Source organism: Schistocerca nitens, chromosome 3 (assembly GCF_023898315.1).
Source record: "Schistocerca nitens isolate TAMUIC-IGC-003100 chromosome 3, iqSchNite1.1, whole genome shotgun sequence".
NCBI lineage: Eukaryota > Metazoa > Arthropoda > Insecta > Orthoptera > Acrididae > Schistocerca > Schistocerca nitens.
The window spans coordinates 350,552,117-350,576,110 of record NC_064616.1 but is presented as its reverse complement, the minus strand read 5'-3'; positions in this window follow the sequence as shown (position 1 = coordinate 350,576,110).

The following is a 23,994-nucleotide window of genomic DNA, read 5'->3' as shown; positions in this document are numbered from 1 at the left end:
AAACTTGGTTAGATGTCAATATATTCGTAACTTTGTACGTGTACACGCCATCGACAAGTATGTAAATGATTGGAGCTGTGATTCTCTGTGACAGGTAGAACAGCCACCAGAATGCATTAGTATTGTTCGTGATTAGTGTTGTTACCTGGCCTTGAGGAGAATGAGGTGCGTGAATAGCATCAGATGTTCAGTACACATTGTGGAGGGCACAGAAATGCAAGGTAGGTGCTTGTGTGAGACAGCAGTATCAACACTTGACACCTTTTGAAAGGGGCCTCATTTTGGACCTCCATTTGCCCAGCTGGTCGAATAGTGGAATATCCAGATTTTTGGGGCATTCTGATGTGAGAGTTGTCAGATGGTGCACTGCATGGGAATATCAGGGTCGTCAGAGTTCCAGTCGGCAGCGTTTGACCATTACAATGGACGATCGCCGTGTGTGGTTGGCTGTCTAATGTGACGGAACCGCGGAAATCTTGGGTCGCAAAAATGTTGTTCACTTGTGACAAGAGTATAGTCGTCGGTGTGCAATCGCTCGTGCGTATCACGCGAATGCAGCAGTAGTTTGCGAAATGAGTGACTGCAGTTAATGGATGTGCATGTGATCTCGAGAGTAACATGTTTAGGTTGAGAGCACTGCAGCCCTGTGATGCGCACAAATATTAATAATAATCAAAGTTCTAACAGACTCGTGTGACGTCACTCGGCAGTGTAGCAACCCCCTCCCCCTCCCTCCCCATTCCCCTCTGAACTTATTTGAACATTGCAGAGACGTTCCAGCATCGTAGCAGCGCACACTACGAGGGACGAAGCGAACGTGGTCTGAACAGTACGAGGTGAGTGGGAATTAAACAGGCATACAGACATTAAACATCGTCATATATACAGGATGTTAAAAAAGTTTCGAATACTTTGAGAGGTGTTAGTACTCATCGAAACAAGAAAAATATGTTCAATAATCATAGGTCCGGGAACACATATTTTACGAGATAAACGCGTGTTTATAGGAAGGGCTGCAAGACGCTCGGTTGCGAATATTTGCAGAATCGTCGCACTGGCGCTCAGTCAGATGTGTCGGCAGGGTATTATGTCTTACTCACAGTACTCTACCTACCATTAAATAGTCTGCAGTTAGTTGTGTGGTTCAGGTCATGTTGTAGATTACGTTAGTTTTCGTTGCGTTTGTGTGCCTTATTGTACAGTACTGTCAATCCTGGCTACGTATCATGGCGTTTTACCTTCTACCAAATGCGGATTCACTTATGTCTTTACTATTATCGCGGTGATTTTATGTCCAGCTGATGTAGTACATTTACATTTGTCTCTTCCACCACTTGTTAGCAATGTAAGCCTACTACTCGGCTAGTACAATGGCGGATGTGATATTCTGCAATGATTTAGCAAATGGACGTAGCCTGCGAGCCCGTGCCCTCTGCCTTTAAAATGTCCACAGCGCTGAGTGCCCTCTGATAAGCTGTTCGGCAGACTTTTCCAGCGTCTGAGGAACGCAGGTACCCTTTTTACACGGAAAATTGATAGTAGGGGACTCCGTACAGTACGCACACCTGACATGGGGGAGCGTGTTCTACGTTCGGTGGAAGAAACTCCTAGGACCAGTGTGCGACGTTTAGCAGCAGCAGAAGGCGTGTCTCACCCTCTATTCTGGGAGGTACTTCATGAACAATTGCTGTACTGTTATCGTCTACAGCGCGTTCACGCCCTAAGGCCACAGGATCATCATGGCAGACGGCGGTTCTGTCAATGACTGTTAACAGAGGTGTGCCGCTGATCCACAATTAACATCCAAGATTTTAATCAAAATATCCACGAGTGTGCTGCCGGTCTGTAGTGTCCAACGGGCATAATACACTCCTGGAAATTGAAATAAGAACACCGTGAATTCATTGTCCCAGGAAGGGGAAACTTTATTGACACATTCCTGGGGTCAGATACATCACATGATCACACTGACAGAACCACAGGCACATAGACACAGGCAACAGAGCATGCACAATGTCGGCACTAGTACAGTGTATATCCACCTTTCGCAGCAATGCAGGCTGCTATTCTCCCATGGAGACGATCGTAGAGATGCTGGATGTAGTCCTGTGGAACGGCTTGCCATGCCATTTCCACCTGGCGCCTCAGTTGGACCAGCGTTCGTGCTGGACGTGCAGACCGCGTGAGACGACGCTTCATCCAGTCCCAAACATGCTCAATGGGGGACAGATCCGGAGATCTTGCTGGCCAGGGTAGTTGACTTACACCTTCTAGAGCACGTTGGGTGGCACGGGATACATGCGGACGTGCATTGTCCTGTTGGAACAGCAAGTTCCCTTGCCGGTCTAGGAATGGTAGAACGATGGGTTCGATGACGGTTTGGATGTACCGTGCACTATTCAGTGTCCCCTCGACGATCACCAGTGGTGTACGGCCAGTGTAGGAGATCGCTCCCCACTCCATGATGCCGGGTGTTGGCCCTGTGTGCCTCGGTCGTATGCAGTCCTGATTGTGGCGCTCACCTGCACGGCGCCAAACACGCATACGACCATCATTGGCACCAAGGCAGAAGCGACTCTCATCGCTGAAGACGACACGTCTCCATTCGTCCCTCCATTCACGCCTGTCGCGACACCACTGGAGGCGGGCTGCACGATGTTGGGGCGTGAGCGGAAGACGGCCTAACGGTGTGCGGGACCGTAGCCCAGCTTCATGGAGACGGTTGCGAATGGTCCTCGCCGATACCCCAGGAGCAACAGTGTCCCTAATTTGCTGGTAAGTGGCGGTGCGGTCCCGTACGGCACTGCGTAGGATCCTACGGTCTTGGCGTGCATCCGTGCGTCGCTGCGGTCCGGTCCCAGGTCGACGGGCACGTGCACCTTCCGCCGACCACTGGCGACAACATCGATGTACTGTGGAGACCTCACGCCCCACGTGTTGAGCAATTCGGCGGTACGTCCACCCGGCCTCCCGCATGCCCATTTTACGCCCTCGCTCAAAGTCCGTCAACTGCACATACGGTTCACGTCCACGCTGTCGCGGCATGCTACCAGTGTTAAAGACTGCGATGGAGCTCCGTATGCCACGGCAAACTGGCTGACACTGACGGCGGCGGTGCACAAATGCTGCGCAGCTAGCGCCATTCGACGGCCAACACCGCGGTTCCTGGTGTGACCGCTGTGCCGTGCGTGTGATCATTGCTTGTACAGCCCTCTCGCAGTGTCCGGAGCAAGTATGGTGGGTCTGACACACCGGTGTCAATGTGTTCTTTTTTCCATTTCCAGGAGTGTATTTCGGCGATCATACATGTCGCCATCATCAGGTCAACTGACTGACTGAGCTCCTGTGAACGTGCCGGCACGGAGATCCGTACGCTAAGGCTGCTCAGAGGGAACTGGGTTCGGTCGCGGCGGCGGCCGATTTAAATACCCTCCGCCCGCGGCGCGCTCCCTCCGCCGTCAAGAGAAGGGCTGACGGCACCCTAGGTCATGGGGTGTATCGGAAGACAACGCACACTGATCTGTATTTGCACGCAGACAGCTGCCACCACCCTTCACAGAGGAATGGGGTACTTAAAACTCTAGTACATAGGGCGCGCACTATCTCTGACGCAGAGAGTCTACCCCAGGAATTGGAACATCTGAGAACTGTATTTCGAAAAACTGGGTACTCAGAGTGGCAGATTCAACGTGCTCTCCGCCCAACCACTGCAGCACAACCTGTTGAAATGGATGAAGTCACGAGGGAGGAGGTAGGCACTGCATTTATTCCATACACAGGCACACTCTCGGGGAAAATCGCCCGCATTCTGAAGAAACACATGGGTCGGAACTGTGTTTTGTCCTCCAAATAAAACTCGTGCACTGTTGGGGAGCGCCAAAGATGACCTCGGTTTGAGGAAGGCCGGCGTGTACCAGATTCCGTGTCAATGTGGCTAGTCGTATATTGGTCAGACGATGCGTACCGTCGAGGATCGATGCCGTGAACATCAGAGGCACACTCGACTGATGTATCCGAGCAAGTCGGCGGTCGCTGAACATTGTTTGTCGGAAAATCACGCCATGGAGTATGACCGCACGAGGATTCTGGTACAGACGTCGAGATACTGGGACAGCGTTGTTAGAGAGGCCATCGAAATTCGCACCAATGACGACCTCATAAACCGTGACTGTGGCTATAATCTTAGCAAGGCTTGGGAACCAGCGATTGGGTTAATCAAGAGTAAATCGAGCAAACGTATAGTTGTGACGACCACGGCGGACAGAGCCATCACACCGACGTCATCTCAGACGCCGTCGCAATCTGTTCCACCGCGCGACCGTGGCGCGGGGCGCGGACGGCGGAGGGAGCGCGCCGCGGGCGGAGGGTATTTAAATCGGCCGCCGCCGCGACCGAACCCAGTTCCCTCTGAGCAGCCTTAGCGTACGGATCTCCGTGCCGGCACGTTCACAGGAGCTCAGTCCGTCAGTTCACCTGATGATGGCGACATGTATGATCGCCGAAATATTGTGCTCGTTGGACACTATAGACCGGCAGCACACCCGTGGATATTTTGATTATCAAATACGCCGGGAGAAACTCAAGAATCACATCCAAGATTTTATTTACAGGTGAGGCAGGTTTCACAAGAGATGGTGTTGTGCATTTGCATAACCAGCATGTATAGGCAGATGTAAATTCCCAAGTAATTCAGGAAAGAAGACATCAACACCTATTCTCATTCACCGTATGGGCAGGCGTACTTGGCGATGGTGATGGATTAATAGGGCCATACATGCTACCACGAAGGTTAACTGAGGGGCATTATCTGGAATCTCCCATTAATGTGTGGCCTACCTTGCTGGAATTTGTGCCACAGTAGCAACGAATACAAATGCGATTCATGCATGATGGTATACCAGCATACTTGCGTCACAATCTGCTCGAACATCTGGCCGCTGGATTGATCAGGAGGGCCAACATCTCGGCCTGCTAGTTCCCCAGACCTCAGACCCCTAAACTTTTGGTTATGGGAACACTTAGAGGAATTAATCTGCCCCATGCCAATCACTGATATGCGGACACTACAGTTGCGCCAGCGCGTGCCAGCAGGTACAACAAGAACCGGGTATACGTCAAAGGGTCTGTCATTACTTACGCCGGAGGGCAGAGGTGCGCCTTGTCGTGAATTTAAGCCACGTTGAACACCTCCTGAAAACAAGTGTTTATCACTGAAAGTATTCATTCCCGTACCCATGTTTGCTGAACTTATTTTTCTTGTTTCGATAAGTACTACCACCTCTTAAAGTATTAGACTTTTTTTAACACCCTGCATACATGCCCTTATCCCAACCGAAGGTACGTTCGCTTACATTGCGAATACGTCTTAGGATTTCTAATTTTCGCATCAGAGGTGCCGATTGCAGGGACTGAGAAATTAGACTCAAGTGCTTGTGACGTGTGTGTAGTGCTTGTGACGTGTGGTGATAGACAAAGAACTTTAAGTGCCCAGTAATCCCAGTTGAAAAAATAGAAGGGTGAGTATATGCAAAGAAATTGCGGTCAAAGAAGTGGCAATAAGATTGTAACAGCTTCCCGCCGTACCAGACGAACAAGTGACGATCGTAGCCATTGGCAATGATTCATAGTGTGGCGCCACAGAAGATCTGATCTCAGGACAATAGAGCATCGCGAGCCGTATCATCTCCCCACCACTAACGGAAGCTGGAGTATGCCAGCTGAATATCGCAGCATTTCAGCTTTGGTCCACGCCGCGGCGCAGCAACAGAGATGATATCAAGACAACTGAGCATCGAGAGCCTCATCTGTCTCCATCCACTCCGCACCCAACGGAACACGAGCAGTGCTGACGTCACACACCAACATGCAGCCGGCGCACTCTAGAAGTTAGCAGACTTAGTGTCGCGGAACTTGCGTGACAAAATTAACGACAGTAGCGCACCATGCATTGTATTAATACTAATAAGGCGATCAATAAATACATTGTATCATATTGCATAACGAAACTAATTAACAGTTATGGTTATTCCAAAACAAACCTAATTTGGCAAATGTTAAATATATGAGCAACTAACGAGTGTTAAAGATTGCTGCCAGCGCTCACTGCTGTGCATTAATGAACTGAAAGTGTATTTTAGTGTTGAGTTCTGTCCTTGTCAGTGTGGAGTGCTGTTGATTTGTACAGTAGTTCTTATGTGGAGGATAGTTTCTGTATCTGTAATTAGCGTGAAGTATAAAAATAGGTAATCCAACTACCGATGTGAATACAGATATTGATGATGTAGCAAGGTTACTTAACTGCGAAACTGAGGAAGTAGATCTAAGGAGAGTAAAGACAGAGATAGTTGACGATGAGGCTTTAAGTGATGGGATATATGTTAAGAAAGAGGTTGAAGAAGTAAAGATGATGAAGGAAAAGACGGAAGTAGTAGACAATGAGGGTTTAGAGGACTCCAATTTTGAGGCAGTGTGTAAGCATGTAACTGAGATGGTTGGCAGGAAGATGTCACATGATGACACTGTCAGAAATACTTCCATGGTCAGTGATGTGGGAAGTTCAGGTGTGGATTTTCCCCCAGCTTGCACATTTATTAAACATGAAGAAAGGAATCATAACCTAGACTTACTTGCTGTGATAAAGCAGCCTTTGGAAGACAACACTAACCAGAACCAGAAAAAAACAGCAGGGAATCTGAAAATATCTGAAGAAAATATAAAAAGAGGTAGTAAACAAATTAAGAAGGAGATTAGGAATGAGACAAAACAAAGTAAAAGGCTCAAGAAGCTCTCATGAAAAAGTTTGATGACAGGCTTCAAAAACAGGATCAAAGGCTGGATGAAGTGACAGGGGAATTTAAGGAAGAAAAATGGTTCAAATGGCTCTGAGCACTATAGGACTTAACTTCTGAGGTCATCAGTCCCCTAGAACTTAGAACTACTTAAACCTAACTAACCGAAGGACATCACACACATCCATGCCCGAGGCAGGATTCGAACCTGCGACCGTAGCGGTCGCGCGGTTCCAGACTGTAGCGCCTAGAACCGCTCGGCCACTCCGGCCGGCATTTAAGGAAGAGATCCAGAAGGTGGAAGAAGATTATAAAAATGGAGAAAGGGAATGGTGATGTAAGAATTGTGTTCGATGCCAGACCTGTAAATGAGCTCATCTTACCTTAGAGAGATAGACCTCAGAACTTAGAGGAACTACTCCAAAAATTCCATGGAGCAAAGGTATTTAGCGGTATCGATTTGAGATCTGGCTACTGGCGGATTCCACTGCATAAATACTCAAGACAGTATACGGCTTTTGTATATGAGAGCAAAAGCTATCACTACTGTGTTCTACCTTTTGGGTAATATTTCAGTTTCAGCCTCCATCAGATCATTAGACAGGATACTGGGAGAGAAACTAAAAAGGTTACTTGTTATGTCGATGATATTTTTAAAGCTGTTGGAATGTGGAAAGAGCATGGAGAAATCTTGGATGTTCTCTTAACTGCATTCAAACAAGGTGGAGTGGCCGTGAACATAGAAAAATATGAACTTGCGAAAGACAGAATTCACGTCTGAGGTCAAGTAATTAGTGAACAAGGGATTGAACCAGATGAGGCAAAACTATAGGCTATTAGAGACATTCCTGCACCAAGCTGTAAAAAACAATTATTGGTGTGGCCGGATTCTACAGAAAATTTGTACGGGATCGGTCATTACATAATCCTCATCTGATGAACCTCCTGACGAATAAAGCCTATCACAATGTACAGAAGAGTGTCAGCGTGGCTTTGATGATATTGAAAGTCAGCTGTGTAATCCGAACACCCTGTCACACCAAGACTTAAATCAAGAGTTCTGTATAGTTTGTGAAGCATCAGATTATTGGCTTGATGTCCATCTCTATCAACTGTATGACGCCAATGAGAGAGAAATCCAGACCATTGCGTTTACAAGTTAAACACTGAAGAAGTGGGAATGCCAATACACAGTTACAGAGTTGGAAGCGATAGCAACGCTTCGGGGATTTAATAAATTTCGATATTGTTTGGTGGTTAGAACAACGAAAGTAGTGACAGACCGTAAGGCGCTCTCTTTTCTACTTAAGAGTAAATTACGTCACAACAGGTTAACCAGGTGGACTCTTGCATATCAGAAATGCCAATTTGAGATCGTATATAGGGCGTGTGGTTCCTGAAGAGGGGCAGCAGCCTTTTCAGTAGTTGCAAGGGCAACAGTCTGGATGATTGACTGATCTGGCCTTGTAACAATAACCAAAACGGCCTTGCTGTGCTGGTACTGCGAACGGCTGAAAGCAAGAGGAAACTACAGCCGTAATTTTTCCCGAGGACATGCAGCTTTACTGTATGATTAAATGATGATGGCGTCCTCTTGGGTAAAATATTCCGGAGGTAAAATAGTCCCCCATTCGGATCTCCGGGCGGGGACTACTCAAGAGGAAGTCGTTATCAGGAGAAAGAAAACTGGCATTCTACGGGTCGGAGCGTGGAATGTCAGATCCCTTAATCGGGCAGGTAGGTTAGAAAATTTAAAAAGAGAAATGGATAGGTTAAAGTTAGATATAGTGGGAATTAGTGAAGTTCGGTGGCAGGAGGAACAAGACTAATGGTCAGGTGAATACAGGGTTATAAAAACAAAATCAAATAGGGGTAATGCAGGAGTAGGTTTAATAATGAATAGGAAAATAGGAATTCGGGTAAGCTACTACAAACAGCATAGTGAACGCATTATTGTGGCCAAGATAGATACGAAGCCCTCACCTACTACTGTAGTACAAGTTTATATGCCAACTAGCTCTGCAGATGACGAAGAAATTGAAGAAATGTATGATGAAATAAAAGAAATTATTTAGATAGTGAAGGGAGACGAAAATTTAATAGTCATGGGTGACTGGAATTCGAGTGTAGGAAAAGGGGGAGAAGGAAAAATAGTAGGTGAATATGGATTGGGGCTAAGAAATGAAAGAGGAAGCCGCCTGGTAGAACTTTGCACAGAGCATAACTTAATCATAGCTAACACTTGGTTTAAGAATCATGAAAGAAGGTTGTATACATGGAAGAACCCTGGAGATACTAAAAGGTATCAGATAGATTATATAATGGTAAGACAGAGATTTTGGAACCAGTTTTTAAATTGTAAGACATTTCCAGGGGCAGATGTGGACTCTGACCACAATCTATTGGTTATGACCTGTAGATTAAAACTGAAGAAACTGCAAAAAGGTGGGAATTTAAGGAGATGGGACCTGGATAAACTGAAAGAACTAGAGGTTGTAGAGAGTTTCAGGGAGAGCATAAGGGAACAATTGACAGGAATGGGGGAAAGAAATACAGTAGAAGAAGAATGGGTAACTTTGAGGGATGAAGTAGTGAAGGCAGCAGAGGATCAAGTAGGTAAATAGACGAGGTCTAGTAGAAATCCTTGGGTAACAGAAGAAATATTGAATTTAATTGATGAAAGGAGAAAATATAAAAATGCAGTAAATGAAGCAGGAAAAAAGGAATACAAACGTCTCAATAATGAGATCGACAGGAAGTGCAAAATGGCTAAGCAGGGATGGCTAGAGGACAAATGTAAGGATGTAGAGGCTTATCTCACTAGGGGTAAGATAGATACTGCCTACAGGAAAATTAAAGAGACCTTTGGAGATAAGAGAACGACTTGTATGAATATCAAGAGCTCAGATGGAAACCCAGTTCTAAGCAAGGAAGGGAAAGCAGAAAGGTGGAAGGAATATATAGAGGGTCTATACAAGGGCGATGTACTTGAGGACAATATTATGGAAATGGAAGAGGATGTAGATGAAGATGAAATGGGAGATATGATACTGCGTCAAGAGTTTGACAGAGCACCGAAAGAGCTGAATCCAAACAAAGCTCCGGGAGTAGACAACATTCCATTAGAACTACTGACGCCGGCCGAAGTGGCCGTGCGGTTAAAGGCGCTGCAGTCTGGAACCGCAAGACCGCTACGGTCGCAGGTTCGAATCCTGCCTCGGGCATGGATGTTTGTGATGTCCTTAGGTTAGTTAGGTTTAACTAGTTCTAAGTTCTAGGGGACTAATGACCTCAGCAGTTGAGTCCCATAGTGCTCAGAGCCATTTGAACCATTTGAAGAACTACTGACGGCCTTGGGAGAGCCAATCCTGACAAAACTCTACCATCTGGTGAGCAAGATGTATGAGACAGGCGAAATACCCTCAGATTTCAAGAAGAATATAATAATTCCAATCCCAAAGAAAGCAGGTGTTGACAGATGTGAAAATTACCGAACTATCAGTTTAATAAGTCACAGCTGCAAAATACTAACGCGAATTCTTTACAGACGAATGAAAAACCTAGTAGAAGCCGACCTCGGGGAAGATCAGTTTGAATTCCGTAGAAATATCGGAACACGTGAGGCAATACTGACCCTACGACTTATCTTAGAAGCTAGATTAAGGAAAGGCAAACCTGCGTTCCTAGAATTTGTAGACTTGGAGAAAACTTTTGACAATGTTTACTGGAATACTCTCTTTCAAATTCTGAAGGTAGCTGGGGTAAAATACAGGGAACGAAAAGCTATTTATAATTTGTACAGAACTCAGATGGCAGTTATAAGAGTCGAGGGACATGAAAGTGAAGCAGTGGTTGGGAAGGGAGTGAGACAGGGTTGTAGCCTCTCCCCGATGTTTTTCAATCTGTATATTGAGCAAGCAGTGAAGGAAACAAAAGAAAAATTTGGAGTAGGTATTAAAATCCATGGAGAAGAAATGAAAACTTTGAGAATCGCCGATGACATTGTAATAATGTCAGAGACAGTAAAGGACTTGGAAGAGGAGTTGAACGGAATGGATAGTGTCTTGAAAGGAGGGTATAAGATGAACATCAACAAAAGCAAAACGAGGATAATGGAATGTAGTCGAATTAAGTCGGGTGATGCTGAGGGAATTAGATTAGGAAAGGAGAGACTTAAAGTAGTAAAGGAGTTTTGCTATTTGGGAAGCAAAATAACCGATGATGGTCGAAGTAGAGAGGATATAAAATGCAGACTGGCAATGGCAAGGAAAGCATTTCTGAAGAAGAGAAATTTGTTAACATCGAGTATAGGTTTAAGTGTCAGGAAGTCGTTTCTGAAAGTATTTGTATGGAGTGTAGCCATGTATGGAAGTGAAACGTGGACGATAAATAGTTTGGACAAGAAGAGAATAGAAGCTTTCGAAATGTGGTGCTACAGAGGAATGCTGAAGATTAGATGGGTAGATCACATAACTAATGAGGAAGTACTGAATAGGATTGGGGAGAAGATAAGTTTGTGTCACACCTTGACTAGAAGAAGGGATCGGTTGGTATGACATGTTTTGAGGCATCATGGGATCACCAGTTTAGTATTGGAGGGCAGCGTGGAGGGTAAAAATCGTAGAGGGAGACCAAGAGATGAATACACTAAGCAGATTCAGAAGGATGTAGGTTGCAGTAGGTACGGGGAGATGAAGAAGTTTGCACAGGATAGGGTAGCATGGGAGAGCTGCATCAAACCAGTCTCAGGACTGAAGACCACAACAACAACAGTATATAAATATATCACCCAACCGAAGGTACGTTCGATTGCAAGAGGTCCTATTGTTTCAGTGTTTAGGAGAGACACAGCGGTGTTACTCCTGGCGATATGATGTAAGAAGACATCGGGTACAAATTCAGGTAGCGGCTGGTAGTGACTGAGGGTACGCTGACGGCACAACGGTACGACAGACCTCCTGTGGCCTCATATGTTACCTCTCGTGCGACAGTATCATAGTGCTGTTTCTGAACAGGACAGTGCTCGTCCACACACGGCACGCGTCTCTGTGTACTGTCTGCATGATGTTGGGGTACTCACGTCGCCAGCTACAGTCCCTGATTTCAACCTTATAGGATATGTATGGGACCACTCCGGAAATCAACTACGTCCAATATCCAGGATATCAAGGACCAGTTACAAGAGCTGCGGGCCAGCTTTCCACAGGAGAGGATTCAACGGTTTCATGCCATCGGGTTTCATGCCATCAGGTCATGGAGATGCAGCGCCGTAGTGATAAGTGGGCTCATACTGCCAAGTTATTTGTAAATTTGACTCGATTTTGTTATCACTGAAATAACATCACATATCCTCAACCAGTGATGTGCCATCTCGCTTCCACCTCTTCTGATGGGTGCCGTACTTCTTTAGTCAGACAGTGAAATTCCTGTTCACAGACAGTCGAGAGATGTCAAACGCTTGCAAGCCACAGCAAGTATTGTTGGAGGGTAACTCCTCAATGCGTTGCGAAACGTCCTCTTCAGGGGCAGGTATTCGAATAAATCATGGATAGCCTTTGACCATTTCTGACACCTAATACCAGACAAAAATGCGGAACCATTGATACAGAATTTAAAAGCCTGCCATACGTACAGTAAGTTTATGCAGTACTACTGTATGTGCAGGAAAATGTAATAAGCACAGAAAACGCAATTTGCTGTAGGTGCACGCTGCAGTTTTGGAGAAACTCCTACGGAAAAAAACGCAACTTACTTACAATTTTCTGATATATAGTACTCTCCTCTTGTTTTCTTTGAATGTCGAGTGCTGTGGAGTATGTCAGTTGGGAACCTTTCGTCGTACAATTGCACAGCAACTGTTCCATTGCCACCAACTTTGCCGTGTGCAAGCATCATATCGTTCATTTCGGTATTTGTGTACTGGTAGATATCAAAATACTTTGAACAACGCTCCTGTACTGGTAAACAAAAGACTGGCATGCTATGAAGCGCAGTTCGTGAATCCACTTTACACTAATGTCTAGTATGTTACGTAACTAATTAGGCCAACAAAGACCAACCTAAGAAACACTGGCGCCACCTTTGTGAAGTATTAACGTTCCAGAGTACCAAAATAATGTATTTCCGCACAGAGGTTCCTCCTTGAAAAATGACTAGTTTCTCATCGTGCCCAAAGTGGTAAGCGTTGTCGGTGGCTTTTGATATACGTTTAGTTTAAAAAAGTATAAAAATGATTGTTTCCTTAAGTATGCCATTGACTGTTTTCATTATGTTAAAAAAATTACACACACTTCTCTCTTCTACAGTCTATTACCTACCTAATCACACTATCGAAATGCTCTTCGAGTCTCTGCATATGATTGAGTTGATAAAGCTGTGCGTGTAGTGTAGTTCTGAAGTAATTAGGTATTCACCCAGACTCTCACTTTTGCACAAGTTGGGTTTTTGTATGCAAATGACCATTCCCACGAGTATTGTACGACTCCTCTTCTGATTTAAAGTTGGCGCCATGTCTTCGAATTCTTTGTGTATATTGAAGTTTTCAGATGTCCTCTCCTTTCATCACAATAACCACATTTTGGCATGTGTTTTTCTATTCTTACTTATTTTATTTTTTGCAACAGGACTAGCCACCACGGCATATTCTTTAATAAGCTGTAATCAATGGCCGGTGACAGACTTAGGCTAGTGCTATCGGGTGGTTTCGATATAGTAGGAAACAGAAGTGTTTCATGAGAACTTTTTGACTTAAGAAGCCTTTGGAAGAGCTTTGTGTACCTGATCATGTGTAACAGAACTGGGGTGCTGCAGATGTCACAAAGACTTCTCTCTAGCAAGTGGTTCGCTTCAACTGCTAATCTAAACTCGGCTCGTGGCAGTCATTGATGACAGAGTTCTGATGTTCCTTTGCCGGCCGCGGTGGCCGTACGGTTCTAGGCGCTGTAGTCCGGAACCGCGGGACTGCTACGGTCGCAGGTTCGAATTCTGCCTCGGGCATGGATGTGTGTGATGTCCTTAGGTTAGTTAGGTTTAAGTAGTTCTAAGTTCTAGGGGACGGATGACCTCAGATGTTAAGTCCCATAGTGCTCAGAGCCATTTGAACCATTTGATGTTCCTTTGTTGTTGACTATAAAGCAGTCTCATACATTGTGTGCTATCTAACAAGATCTGCTGCGGCGGCGGCGTCCTCATAGGGCCTGCAGTGTACGGCCGAGAACTGTCGTGAAGAAGGAAATGAATGACTGGTACGATACTTGGAGTTACATGAAATCAGCCGTTACCTCGCAGCGGACGCCCATACTTGAGATAGTATTGTTCTGGGCATATTTACGTGCTTACTGTGTTCTCAGAATTAAAAAGAGCGACGTGACGCGATCGATAGGCTTACTAGAAACACTGCCCAACACATCCGTGCAAAGCTTCATCGGATTTTCAATGTCGTTTCAATTTTGCAGTCTATCGGACCTGACTTTCCGAACAATCCTCGTATTAACGTACAGGAAAAATGATCACAACAAAAGACCTATAAATATCGTTTAAAACAACGGATGTAATGTCAAACTTCAAGAACTATGAAAGCCAGTCAAAGACTAGGTATGTAACAATAAAACGTGCCAAAGGCTTTAAATATCCAGGCCCATGGTATACAGCTAATCTGCTAGATAAAGAAGCTTTGATGACAAGAGACAGAAAAGTGGGAAAAGCATTCCAAATGGTATGGAACATTTACAGCAAAAAGTGGTTTTCAATAAATACCTAAATTCGTCATTGCAACTCTCTAATACAGCTAGTCTACCCATGTATATCCGAGCTTTTATCCCCTCAAGAAGATGTTTGACTGCGAAATCTGAAAAAAAAGACGGAGAGACTTTGCACAACTTATTGGGACAATATTACAAAAGTCGGACCGATATTAATATACACTCCTGGAAATTGAAATAAGAACACCGTGAATTCATTGTCCCAGGAAGGGGAAACTTTATTGACACATTCCTGGGGTCAGATACATCACATGATCACACTGACAGAACCACAGGCACATAGACACAGGCAACAGAGCATGCACAATGTCGGCACTAGTACAGTGTATATCCACCTTTCGCAGCAATGCAGGCTGCTATTCTCCCATGGAGACGATCGTAGAGATGCTGGATGTAGTCCTGTGGAACGGCTTGCCATGCCATTTCCACGTGGCGCCTCAGTTGGACCAGCGTTCGTGCTGGACGTGCAGACCGCGTGAGACGACGCTTCATCCGGTCCCAAACATGCTCAATGGGGGACAGATCCGGAGATCTTGCGGGCCAGGGTAGTTGACTTACACCTTCTAGAGCACGTTGGGTGGCACGGGATACATGCGGACGTGCATTGTCCTGTTGGAACAGCAAGTTCCCTTGCCGGTCTAGGAATGGTAGAACGATGGGTTCGATGACGGTTTGGATGTACCGTGCACTATTCAGTGTCCCCTCGACGATCACCAGTGGTGTACGGCCAGTGTAGGAGATCGCTCCCCACACCATGATGCCGGGTGTTGGCCCTGTGTGCCTCGGTCGTATGCAGTCCTGATGGTGGCGCTCACCTGCACGGCGCCAAACACGCATACGACCATCATTGGCACCAAGGCAGAAGCGACTCTCATCGCTGAAGACGACACGTCTCCATTCGTCCCTCCATTCACGCCTGTCGCGACACCACTGGAGGCGGGCTGCACGATGTTGGGGCGTGAGCGGAAGACGGCCTAACGGTGTGCGGGACCGTAGCCCAGCTTCATGGAGACGGTTGCGAATGGTCCTCGCCGATAACCCCAGGAGCAACAGTGTCCCTAATTTGCTGGGAAGTGGCGGTGCGGTCCCCTACGGCACTGCGTAGGATCCTACGGTCTTGGCGTGCATCCGTGCGTCGCTGCGGTCCGGTACCAGGTCGACGGGCACGTGCACCTTCCGCCGACCACTGGCGACAACATCGATGTACTGTGGAGACCTCACGCCCCACGTGTTGAGCAATTCGGCAGTACGTCCACCCGGCCTCCCGCATGCCCACTATACGCCCTCGCTCAAAGTCCGTCAACTGCACATACGGTTCACGTCCACGCTGTCGCGGCATACTACCAGTGTTAAAGACTGCGATGGAGCCCCGTATGCCACGGCAAACTGGCTGATACTGACGGCGGCGGTGCACAAATGCTGCGCAGCTAGCGCCATTCGACGGCCAACACCGCGGGTCCTGGTGTGTCCGCTGTGCCGTGCGTGTGATCATTGCTTGTACAGCCCTCTCGCAGTGTCCGGAGCAAGTATGGTGGGTCTGACACACCGGTGTCAATGTGTTCTTTTTTCCATTTCCAGGAGTGTATAATAGTAACATGAAATCCATACATACTACTAAATCAATGTCCCGCGCCCGTTTTTCTGTCTGTATGTGAAAGCTGATCTCAGGAATTACTTTACGGATTTTGAAACGCTTTTCATTAATGACAGACAGATCCAAGAGGAAGGTTTGTTATCACTACGCCAGATGTATCGTCAGACCGTAGATACGAGGGGCGTTCAGAAAGTAAGCTCCGATCGGTCGCGAAATGGAAACGACTATGAAAATCCGATAAAGCTTTGCACAGATGTGTAGGGTAGTGTCTCTAGTATAACCCCGGTTAGCATCACGTCGCTCTTCTCATTTCTGAGCTCGCAGTGAGTGCGTAAAGATGTCTAGAAAATAGTGTCTGCCGCCAAGTACGAGGGCCTGGTGAGAAATTTCGCCTGAAGCTATGCAGCTAACATTACATAACTGTCGTGCTGTTTCTTCTTCAAGACAATTCTCAGCCGCATTCTGCAGGGGCAATGAAGATGCTCCTGCATCGTTTTCAAATGGAAATGTGAGATTACCCACAATACAGTCCGCAATTGTCTCCCCCTGAGTTTCATCTCTGGTCACATGAACCGCTGTCTTTGAAGACAACATTTTGACACAGACAACGAGGTGTAGGCCAGCGTGGAGAATTGGCGGAAAGCACTGGCGGCTGCCTTCTATGATGAGGCTATTGAAAAGTTGGTACAACGCTATGACAAAAGTCTAAGTCAGAACGGCGACTACGTAGAGAAGTAGCTGACAGGTGTAGCTAATTGTTACAAGTAAAACATTTCTGATGTTCACTGTGGTTTCAATTTGGCAATCAATCGGAGCTTACTTTCTGAACAGGCCTCGTAATTAATGCCACCCGTGCGAAGTCAAGGCAGGTCGCTAGAATATTTCAAAATGTAAAACCATACAGACAGAATACGAAAACGCATAGTTCAGTTTTATGGCCACGTAAGAAAAATGAATAACTCGAAATGGGCGAAATACATGTTTAATATCGGAGACTCGAAGTTGTAAACGCGAATACCTTGACACATCAACAACAAGAGGTATCTGTATTCGAGACGAGATTGGTAAATTGTCAGAAGACACGCAAAACCGAAACATCTTCAGAAAAGCTCTAATGACGATTAGAAATTTGCAATATGTGTAATAGATAACTGGTGAAAAATAAGCAGATGAAAGCTTTGCTACACAGTGAACTCACGAAAATATCTGGCTTCAATGATAAAAATGAAAAAAAATAGAGAGTAACTTTAATAATCGTTGTAAGCTAATCGTGGTCTTTACATTGCCGACTAACAAAGTAAATACAAATTACTGACAGTGTGCCTATCAGTCATATAGAACTATATTTAAGTTTTATTTAATTGTACATGAGTGTAAGTGGTACAGTGCCATAAAAAAGTTATAAGACACGAAAAATTGAGTGAAGTACACGAAAATAAAACTATTAAACACTGAAGGAAGAAATTCTGGAACGAAGTACATTGAAAAAATTGTAATAAAGAGTAAAATAATGTAGTTCATTTAACAAATCTAAAAAATTGGTACAGCTGTATTAGATGCAGCTGTACCACCCATCGATGAAGTATGAAAATTTGTGCCAGACATATAAAAATAGTCTCAGTACCTCACAGTTTCATTCTTTCTGGTGCGCCAATACAAGCGAAGTTGCAAAAACTAGGGGGTAAAAAGGTTAGATTATGACATAAGAAAGTAGACAGTCTGACGTATGGAATTTTTGGGTCGGTCTGGGCAGCGTGCTCGGATAGCCTAAGTAATAAGGCGACCACTAGCAATAAGCGGGAAACTCGGGTTTAAGTCCCGGAGCGGCACAAATTGTCATATCTTACCGATGGGTAGTATAGCTGTACCCAATACAGCTGATGCTAAAAGGTTTCGTAATTGAGCGAATATGTTTCGACGGCTGTACGATCGGAAGTACAATATTAAATTAGTGTGGCTGGATTAAGTAAACTATATTAACAATTTTCAATTAACAATTTTCGTAATTTTAGTGATATACAAATCCAGTTATAATAAGTAGACCGTAGCAGTATTCTCTGCTATTTTGTTCACTTCAATAAATTACATCTCTGTAATTCAAGTAAATGGATCTAAAGTATTCTTGCTGGGGAGAAAAGAATCTTCTCACGAGAAAAAAATCCATTTTGGGTTTTAAACCTGCGATCTTTCCCTAACACCCTTCAATTTTTCTGAAAATGCAGTGATAATGTATGATGGAGGGCACTGTACACGTCTTTGAATACTGGTTAAGGATGTGCTCTCGGCATAAAGATCACTCCTCTGTATTGTGTTCACTTCATGGATGCTACTGTATCTTTTAAAGACGTTCATGTTGCAAAATATGAAATCGATTGTCTCTTCAGAGAGTTGCTCATGTAACCAAGGAACAGTGATGTAAAACACCAATAAAATATGTGATAAATAAACTTTCATTTACTTTCTAGTAAATTCTTATCGAGTTATACTATGCATTAAATAGTTAGGGCAGTTTGTATTCGCTATATTAATTCTGAATTGCACTGTAGTACAGATGATGTGAACGTAACTGAACAGCGACAGCTTACGTGCCAGAGGCAAAACGGACGCGCCGGCTCTACTCACTGCTGCTGCCCGCAACAGTTGGAAGCCTGGCGGGTTGCCACTCAAATCCGTGACAGGCGCTTCCGACGCTGTCAGCCTACAGGACGAAGTGGTATACATACAGTTTTTGTTTAGGGAGAAGGGATATTCCACGCTTCAAATTTGAACAGCTCTGTGAGCCAAAACTCTTAATTGCCTGAGAACGATAAGCTGCTGGTTCGTCAAAGTATTTCAAAGTTTCAGTAAACCCATTAGGCAGAACGCTCGAGAGGTTCAGTAATATAACAGGCGATCAAAAAGTTTCCTTTTGTGGGCGTTGCTACAGCGTTTAAGCAACCCAGCGCCACTTCGATGCTGGTATATAAGTACTGATATGTGAGTAAGGGATTAGCGTTGTCTTCGAACGGAAACTTTTTCATCGACTCAGATGACAACGTTTTTTGCCGTTGAATTAATTGACGGTAATACTCACAGGCAATTGGAAAGTTTTATTATTCAAGGAGACATGGTGTTATTCACTGACCATCGAACAACTGTTTTTAAAGGAGTGGAGCGGAAAGTAATTTGTGAAACAATTTGTTGCCGTAAGAGAGCATCGCTAAGGAATGTCTTGAACGATTTGCAGAAAAGTACCGTCTCACGTACCTATCAAAACTGTACGCGAATGGAAATACACAAGATGTACTCGCTGCACTTCCTAACTTCTTAACGCTTGTGTGACACGAAGGTACCTCTAGCATTCAGACATGAGCATTGAGTGTACAACGGTAAAATCACAAAACTATGCCTCATTTCCAGAAGAAACAGTTGTCGTGGTTGTTATTACAAGATATAAAATGTGATATTCAGATACGATGCGAGCTTACGAAAAGTCACTGGTGCGATAATTTGATTATTTAAGGCTACTGTAGTAACTGTCACAATTCTTTAGAAATCCTTCTCATCAGTAGAACGTATTAAAATAAATTTTGATTACAATGAATATGTTAATCATGGAATAAATTCTCTACTTGCAAGATATTATTATTCATTTATTGTTTGCGTGAAAACTTGCACACAATGTCTGTATGGTTGCATTCATAGGAAAGAGTGGACGTGATATATTTGACTGAGCTGAATAACCAACTTTTCACAGTATTAAAGCACATGGGGAATTGTATAAATCATTTTTCTTAAACAGCCTACATTTGTCTCCTGTACCTGTTATGACGTTTGGATTTAGCGAAACAGAATTAAAACAGTTGTGTTTAAAGGTAACTATAAATAGTGACTTCCACGGATACTTCATTTTTATATCTCGCAACAGACCTTACGGGGTAAAGTGGGAATTATTAAATAGCTACGCAGAGAATCTGTGGGAGTAGCACTGAAAATTCATGCAGTTGAGCAGTTGATAGTAAAGCACAGATTCGACTCATTTAAATGAAGTGTTTAAGTCACTCTCGTAGTCAGTATAGTGCTTCTAGTCACACTTTACTTTTCAGAGTCATTTTTCATTTCGATTTCAGCTTGCATCTTTCCTCAGTTTTGTTTAGATTTGTGTTGACATTTTGTAGTTATTTCCCATAATCTTATCTGTCCGAAGTGATTTTTAATTCGTGTTTTCTTTTACTTCTTCTCGTTCCCAGTTACAATGGTGTGTTTACATCTTCTGCTTTTTCCCTTAGCGAATACCGCTAAGTTATTACAGCTTTAGCAACATATCACCTCCCTTTAAAAACACCTTTCTTCTTATATATCGTCTATTATTACTAGATTACAAATGGAAGTTTTTACAGAAATATGACTCAGAGGATGAATTTATTAATTTTACTTGGAGTCATATGTATAAATGACTTTTGAAGTTACCATGAATACAATGAAAATATTTTTAAAAATACGAAAATAGTACATGAATTGAAGATAAGTTCAATAGTGTCACTTCCTTTGAGCATTTCACATGTTGCACAGTAAGTTGACGGTAGGGTTAAATGTAATAGGGACTGATCATCTCATATCTGCTATAGCAACAGCTACACTTAGCCCCTAACATCATCGATATACTACTGGGTAACACTGCAAAATAAGAACCTTGAACACACCTGCTATCAATGTAGCTTTGTGACTGAAGCCTAAGTAATGGGAAAGTATTATCGCATTACACTATCAGGTTCTTTACAATGTGGTCGTTAAAGGTTAACCGAGTAATTAACTGAACAGTTCTAGTCTACGGTCTTACTTTTATTTACTTCTAATAACCACCGGTTTCGGTACCTGGTGGTACTGTGTGGCTGTAAATGAAGGGATCGCTCTAGACCCATGGTTTAGTGTTGTATGAGCAGCTTGAAACAGGAGTCGAGAGTTTTAAAAGCACAATGGTTCCCAAATTACATACTTTGCGTGACTTTCATTTTTAGAAATATTTTACACATTCATTATTTCTCAGAAAGTTAAAAAGAATATTAAAAAAACCTTTGTGTATATGGAGTAGGGGCCACCCGTATCACTCCTGATCGCAATTGCGGTCTACTTCAAGCAAATAACAAATAAGTGGTGCGTGCCAAGGGTAAGGGACTGCCTGTTTATGAGGTTGCAGTTTATACCATACGTTAGCTACCATAGAAAAAAAATATTTTGTAGTTATTTTTTAAATAACACCTTAACTATATACTGTTATTTTTGGTCGTAGTATGATTTGCTGATGATACACGGCATGTAAACTGTATAGTCATTAGAAAAAATAGGAATACTTCTACAGAGAAAGGAAAATAAATTTTTTGAGTGTGCTGGTCGCTGTTCCAATATTTAATGAAAAGCCGTTTGAAGACCTATTCATTTATTCAAACTCCGTTGACGTTACTAACGAACGGACGTTGCACAAGGAAAAAGGAATATTTAGTTAGCATAAGAAATAGAATTGAAATTAGAGGTACTGTAAGAAAAAAATCCATCAAAAGTGTATTGTACACTCTGTTCCTTGTGAAACTAACCAACGAAAGTTTTGGCTCAGTATTAATGCGCGGTTTGTGTGTATCAACGACCAACAGTAAACGTATAAAAGTTTTCAGTGATCTGTGTCTTGAAGGAGTTAAATTTTGTAAGAAATAGGTAGCGATATGTCAACCACACCTGCTATTTTTCTTGTTTGCCAATTAATTTCGAACATAACCAGTATTCACAAGACTTCTATTATAGAGAGAATAACTTATACATGCCCGCATTGAATACGAATAACAAAGTTCCAACAGTATTACGTTTAAGGCGATTATTAGTTACGCAGTCTGGGTGTGGAGCTATACGTGTTTTTGTCACACCACTTCGCAACAACGTAGGGTCACCACTGAAATTTGAAGCATCTGTAGTTTGTATCTTACCCTGTGTTTCTTCATCTATACATTGTGCGAAAATACTTTAACAGTGATCATGTTAACGGTACCTTTATTATTTAACGCTTATACGATATCCCCAAGAACCATGGACCTTGCCGTTGGTGGGGAGGCTTGCGTGCCTCAGCGATACAGATGGCCGTACCGTAGGTGCAACCACAACGGAGGGGTATCTGTTGAGAGGCCAGACAAACATGTGGTTCCTGAAGAGGGGCAGCAGCCTTTTCAGTAGTTGCAGGGGCAACAGTCTGGATGATTGACTGATCTGACCTTGTAACATTAACCAAAACGGCCTTGCTGTGCTGGTACTGCGAACGGTTGAAAGCAAGGGGAAACTACAGCCGTAATTTTTCCCGAGGACATGCAGCTTTACTGTATGATTAAATGATGATGGCGTCCTCTTGGGTAAAATATTCCGGAGGTAAAATAGTCCCCCATTCGGATCTCCGGGCGGGGACTACTCAAGAGGACGTCGTTATCAGGAGAAAGAAAACTGGCATTCTACGGATCGGAGCGTGGAATGTCAGATCCCTTAATCGGGCAGGTAGCTTAGAAAATTTAAAAAGGGAAATGGATAGGTTAAAGTTAGATATAGTGGGAATTAGTGAAGTTCGGTGGCAGGAGGAACAAGACTTTTGGTCAGGTGATTACAGGGTTATAAATACAAAATCAAATAGGGGTAATGCAGGAGTAGGATTAATAATGAATAAAACAATAGGAGTGCGAATTAGCTACTACAAAAAGCATAGTGAACGCATTATTGTGGCCAAGATAGACACAAAGCCCATGCCTACTACAGTAGTACAAGTTTATATGCCAACTAGCTCTGCAGATGATGAAGAAATTGATGAAATGTATGACGAGATAAAGGAAATTATTCAGGTAGTGAAGGGAGACGAAAATTTAATAGTCATGGGTGACTGGAATTCGTCAGTAGGCAAAGGGAGAGAAGGAAACATAGTAGGTGAATATGGATTGGGGGGAAGAAATGAAAGAGGAAGCCGCCTGGTAGAATTTTGCACAGAGCACAACATAATCATAGCTAACACTTGGTTTAAGAATCATGAAAGAAGGTTGTATACCTGGAAGAATCCTGGAGATACTAATAGCTATCAGATAGATTATATAATGGTAAGACAGAGATTTAGGAACCAGGTTTTAAATCGTAAGACATTTCCAGGGGCAGATGTGGATTTTGACCACAATCTATTGGTTATGAACTGCAGATTGAAACTGAAGAAACTGCAAAAAGGTGGGAATTTAAGGAGATGGGACCTGGATAAACTGAAAGAACCAGAGGTTGTAGAGAGTTTCAGGGAGAGCATAAGGGAACAATTGACAGGAATGGGGGAAAGAAATACAGTAGAAGAAGAATGGGTAGCTCTGAGGGATGAAGTAGTGAAGGCAGCAGAGGATCAAGTAGGTAAAAAGACGAGGGCTAATAGAAATCCTTGGGTAACAGAAGAAATATTGAATTTAATTGATGAAAGGAGAAAATATAAAAATGCAGTAAATGAAGCAGGCAAAAGGGAATACAAACGTCTCAAAAATGGGATCGACAGAAAGTGCAAAATGGCTAAGCAGGGATGGCTAGAGGACAAATGTAAGGATGTAGAGGCTTGTCTCACTAGGGGTAAGATAGATACTGCCTACAGGAAAATTAAAGAGACCTTTGGAGAGAAGAGAACCACTTGTATGAATATCAAGAGCTCAGATGGCAACCCAGTTCTAAGCAAAGAAGGGAAGGCAGAAAGGTGGAAGGAGTATATAGAGGGTTTATACAAGGACGATGTACTTGAGGACAGTATTATGGAAATGGAAGAGGATGTAGATGAAGATGAAATGGGAGATAAGATACTGCGTGAAGAGTTTGACAGAGCACTGAA